Source organism: Ochotona princeps, chromosome 2 (assembly GCF_030435755.1).
Source record: "Ochotona princeps isolate mOchPri1 chromosome 2, mOchPri1.hap1, whole genome shotgun sequence".
NCBI lineage: Eukaryota > Metazoa > Chordata > Mammalia > Lagomorpha > Ochotonidae > Ochotona > Ochotona princeps.
Window position 1 is genome coordinate 22,909,924 of NC_080833.1, and position 4,754 is coordinate 22,914,677.

The window sequence follows — 4,754 nt, forward strand, 5'->3', positions numbered from 1 at the left end:
AATCTGGTTCGTGCGTAGCTGAGGTGGCCATATTATAACCTGGCAAAGGGGGACGCATGATAGTGACGTACTTATCGTCACTCCAGGTTTCCGCCCAGGAGGTCCAGGTCTGTTGCCGTGACAACAGGGAACTGAGTGAGGCCTCCTGAAAGGGATACGGGCGATGGCGGAAGTACTTGTGACAGTTGACGTGAAGTGGGATGTAAATCCGTGGGCAAGTTGTTTCAGCACTCTAAGTCTCAGGGTTCTCAGCTGCCAAAAACACGCTAATTTGGGAGTTGTGCTTCTTGCTCCATACGTTGGCCACACTTGTGCTCGAGCCCCGCTTTCCCCTGGGCTGACCACCCTGCTAGCTCCAGCTCCGAAGCGTAGAGTTGAAATCAAAATGGAGTAAACATGGCTCATTGCAAACTGCAATTCTTTTTGTACCTGCTTTACTTGCTTGGCTAAGAAATTGCGTGAGCTTGCAGGCCTAATGTGACCATTAGTGCCAACGCGACCTTTAATGCTAATGGCCCCAGTCCCCATAAATCAAGGCCCCAGCCTTATTTACCAATAAATAATTCAAGATCGGGGTCTGCTTATCACAGGTGGCGCCAAGGTTGGAGTCCAGACCTGAGGAGAGCAGGCAGGGGCTGGCAAGCCAAGATAAGCAAGGAATGCGTGACCCTTTCTCACTCACCTTTCGAGCTGTTGTAAATTGTGCCCCCCTTGAAGCTGTGTCAAACTGCCCTATAAAAATTTTGTAAATTTACTGCTCAGGGCCGCACTCAAGTAAGTAGTGTTGGTCCTGGCTGGTCAGTCGGTCAGTTGCTTTGCCTCTCATTTATAATAAAACTTTGTTGTGACTGTCACTGGTGAATGTAACATTCTGTTTTAGCGATCGAGTGGATACAACAGAAGTTAGTCACTCTAGTTGTCCCTTTGCACTGCCACTGTGCCAGAACCCAGCCTGCTTTGTCTCCCCTTAGACTCACTCCTCCACACCTCAGAAAATACCCATCTCCCAGTCTCAGGGCAGAAACCCAGGATACTCTTCAGTGTGCTGTTTCTCCACACACCCCTCACGTTTGTGTGCTCCAGATAACATGCACGTCGCACTGTGACCCGTCCACAACACCAGCATCTGCACACGGATTACTGTGACAGCCTCACCTCCAAGCTCCACCCTTCCCTGCTTCATTATCCATGGGGCGGCCAGAGAGACGTTCTTAAAATAAAAATCAGATGGGGGCCGGTGTGGTGGTTCCAGCATCTCATTAGGGTTTCTTGTTCAAGTTCTGGCTGCTGCAGTTCTGATCCAGCTTGCTGTTTATGACATGAAAGAATAGTGGAGGATGGCTCAAGTCCTTAGGCCCTAGCACCCATGTGGGAGACTCGGAAGAAGCTCCTGGCTCTGGTTTCAGATCAGATCAGCTTTGACTATTGCAACCAATTGCAGAGTGAACCAGCAGATGGAAGACCTTTGTCTATCCTGTCTCTGTAACTGCCTTTCTAATAAAAATAGATCTTTTGGGGGTCCAGTGTGGTAGCCTAGTGGCTAAAGTCCTCACCTTGCACACGCCAGGATTCCATAAGGGCACTGGTACTAATCCCAGCAGCCCCGCTTCCCATCCACCTCCATGCCTGTGGCCTGGGGAAGCAGTCAAGGACAGCCCAAAGCCTTGGGACCCTGCACCCACATGAGACACCCCGGGGGAAGCTCCTGGCTTCAGATCAGCTCAGCTCCAGCTGCTGAGGCCACTTGTGAGTGAACCAGTGGAGGAAAGATCTTCCTCTCTGTCTCCTCCCCTCTGTATATCTGCCTTTCCAGTAAAATAAAAAAATCTTTTTAAAAATCGGTCTTTCTTTAAAAATGAAAAGCAGATCATGTCATTCTCTGGCTTAAACTCCTCCTGGGGCTTGGTTCATAAAATCTGAACTCCTAGGAAACAAAAAAAAAAAAGAAGAAGAAGAAGTCTGAGCTCCCAACTCTCATGCCCCTCCTTGACCTGGGCCCTGCCCTTACCTCCCATCTCACTTCCTGCGTGGCTGCCTACCTGTGCTCACCGCCCAGTTGGCCCCGTTACTGTGGAATGACTGAACTCATGCCGGATATCTGGCTTCACTCTTCCCTCTGTCTGAGATCCCTTTTTCCCTGGACTACTGGTGGGCTTCATCTTGTCACCCAGGTCTCAGTTAAAATGTCACCTGCCGTGCACGTTTCCCACAGCACACATACTAACATTGGAGGGATACAGAGAAGAGTGGCACGGCCTCTGCACAGGAATGATGTGCTAATGTGTGAAGCCTTTCAATTTCCTCTAAAGAAAATGCAAAAACTAAAAGGACACCTCACTCTTATACAAGACCGTGATTACTGGAAGCTGGGAGGGAAGGTGGGAGACAGAAGGATGTTGGGACAGCAGGTACCAAATTAGAGTTGTGTGGGAGGGATGAGTTCCTGGTACCATACAGCACAGTGGGGAGACGACAGGTCACCATAACCTTGTAGATACTGTGAACAAAGGAAAGAAACTCTCAGTCTCTGATCATAAAGTAATGAAAAGGAAGGGGAAATGTTGATTGCCTTAATTTGATTGGTACACTTTGTATACAGCAGAATGTCACACTGTAGCCCAAACAAATTTCATACAATTATTGTTAATTTAAAAAAAAAATGTGACAACCAAATATCCCCCCCTAGGGGCAGGGATGCTCCTTGGCATCACATTTCTACACACTGCCTTCCTACACACACATTTCACTGTAACATTTTTTTTTTTTTTTTCTGTCCACCAAACTGTATGTTGCTTTATTCTCTGATCATAAACATTCTAATTATTGTGAGTTTTAAAATATATCTTTTTTTTTTTTTTAAAAAAAACATATATATCTTTACATAGTTAACTATAGTTGAAGGAAAAACAAGAAAGAGAAAAAAAAAAAGGTTCAGGGGGATAGGGAGGTGGGCAATGCTATTATGTCCATATTGTTTCCATCATGTATCTGAGGTAAAAGGGGATATTGAGGGAGAAGCCCCACCCGGTTTCCCGCCCACCCCAAGTCCCGGATGTGGGGCATGCTCTGAGATATGTGCTCAAGTGGAGTTAATAGTTCTCCAGTTATGAGTCACTGCCAGTTTCGCTCGATGAGGTGGTCCACTGATTGATATGGTCCATCATGAAGTCTCCATTTGTCCCATATTTCACTGCCAACATGTAGCTGAGATGAATGATTGTCCTATTCTGTCTTCTGTCTTTTCTTGGTTAGAATTCTGAGTCCAGCAGTTCAAGTGGGGAGATCTCCAAAGATACTTTGAGGTATTCCCAGATTAGTTGCTTGTATGTTCTAGCAAGCACAGGGCCCGGCACAGTCCATCACCCTAATCAGCTGGTGGTTGCAATTGCTGTGTTGGTTCTGTTTTCAGTCCCGAGTTGCACTGGAACCAATGGGTGTTGCAGTCCAGTCTGGTTCGGCCCTTACATCAACCAGTGGGAGCTGCAGCCTAGTTGGGGCGACCCACAATAACCCCCACCAGGCCGCCCCCTACCCTGGTTTGCCAGTATGTGTAGCAGAAGACCAATCTGTCCCCCATCCCATTTGGCTCTGGTACTTGTCGATGGGTATTGAAGCTTAGTTTTATCTAACCAACTCAACCATCCAGCCCTCACAGATATTGTTGAGTACCTCTCTATCTAGCCATCCCAGCCCCCATCCTAGTTTTCATGCCCTCCCACGGGAATAGTGACCCAAGAAGGGGGAACCCACTTTTTCCCTCCCAGGTCTCTCTGTCCCGGTTTATGCACTCTTTAGGTGGTCCTGTGATTTGACTCGACAGAATTAGTCCCCAGTGCCAGCTTCTGCCAGCTGATGCTGTGGCCCTGATCTAGTCCACATGCAGCGCACAGGTGTTGTAGCCTTGCTTAGTCGTGTCTGTCTCTATCCCAGCCAACACTCTCCAGTGGGAGTGGTTGTCCAGCGAGGGGACCAGCCCCTTAGCCCCCCCGCCAGCTCTGCCCCTCCCTTCCTGGATCTCACGTGTGCTGGATGGGTGCTGCATTCATATCCAGTACAGGCAACCACGCCCTGGCGTTCCGTAATGTGTACTGGTTTTGTCGCAACCAAACCCGGCCCATTCCACACTCTGTTCTGGTGATCGGATTTGCCAGAGGATGACATGAACTGATTCAGCCTGGTCTGCTCCTGACCCATGCCGAATGCATGCCAGTGGGAAACTTTCCATGGCCTATTCTGGGCTGTTTCCAATCATGCTTCTCGCGCTTACCTGCAGGGACTGTGTCCTGCCAGAGGAGTTCACTGTAACATTTTTTCATAATATTTTTCACCACTTGAATTATTTTTTTAGGATCTAGAGGTATATAGTAAGGTTTCCATGTATCTTATAGGATTTCTCTTTTTAAATTTCTCTGTCCCCAGCACCTAGCATAGCACCTGACACGAATTTAACAGACACCAGTGGACAGTAGTATTGCCATGTGTTGAATGCTTATTAGTAATCAGATGTCGTGCTAAGTACAACATGTTGTTTCGCCAGTCTTTGGTGACAGATGCCGTCACCCATTTATAGCGAGGAATTGAGGCTCTGAGAAGTGAAATGATTCCTTCATAGAAAAAAGATAAATGACGAAGCCAGGATCTAAACACAGGTCTAGGGGCTGGGGTTGTGGCAAAGCATGTTAAGTTGTTACCTGTGATGCTAGTATCCTATACCAGTACACTGGTTCCAGTCTGAACTGCTTAGCTTCTGATCC

General features: G+C 47.7%; 1 non-coding gene across 1 annotated transcript; it reads left to right on the forward strand.

Moving 5' to 3' along the window:
* Positions 1-2,195: 2,195 nt before the first annotated feature.
* Positions 2,196-2,303, forward strand: LOC118758707 (U6 spliceosomal RNA). The gene has a single exon (XR_004995798.2). It is a non-coding gene; the product is annotated as a U6 spliceosomal RNA (small nuclear RNA).
* The last annotated feature ends 2,451 nt before the right edge of the window (positions 2,304-4,754 follow it).